This window comes from Myotis davidii, unplaced genomic scaffold, assembly GCF_000327345.1.
Source record: "Myotis davidii unplaced genomic scaffold, ASM32734v1 scaffold170, whole genome shotgun sequence".
Taxonomy (NCBI): Eukaryota; Metazoa; Chordata; class Mammalia; order Chiroptera; family Vespertilionidae; genus Myotis; species Myotis davidii.
Genome location: NW_006282528.1, coordinates 1,807,244 through 1,807,836, shown reverse-complemented (window position 1 = coordinate 1,807,836; position 593 = coordinate 1,807,244).

Genomic DNA, 593 nt, shown 5'->3' with positions numbered 1-593 from the left:
CCTCCCCCGCCTTCCCTCTGAGATTTGGAGAGCAGACTTCTTGTGTGGTTGTGTGTGTAGTTGTGTGTGGTTTGTGTGTGAGGTTCGTGTGTGTGTGGTTTGTGTGTGTGGTCGTATGTAGGTGGTTGTGTTCTGTGATTGTGTGTATGTGGTTGTGCGTGGTTGTGTGTGTGAGGTTTGCGTGTGAATGTGTGTGGTTTGTGTGTGTGGTTGTGTTTGTGGATGTGTGTGTGGTTGTGTGTAGTTGTGTGTGTGTGTGTGTATGTGTGTGTCTGGGCTGCTGAAGGCACTGAGCCTGCTCTGTAGACGTGGCCACAAGGCGGGGCCACCAGGAAGAACACGGTTACAGACGTGCACACAGGGTCCGTGGTGATTACCTCCCGCCCCCACCAGAGGCCACGGGGCAGGTGTTGGCGCAGGGAGCCACCCCGGGTTGGCATCTGCAGTCTGGGTGCGCCCACGGCTAAGGAATGTCCCTGCCACGCTGGCCTCTGCGGAGGGGAGTGGGAGCGGCCACGGGTGACAGAGACATCCTGGTGGCGTGCCGAGTGGGTGCAGGGTTAGGGGCTGCGCTGGGGCAGAGGGGCCTGGGA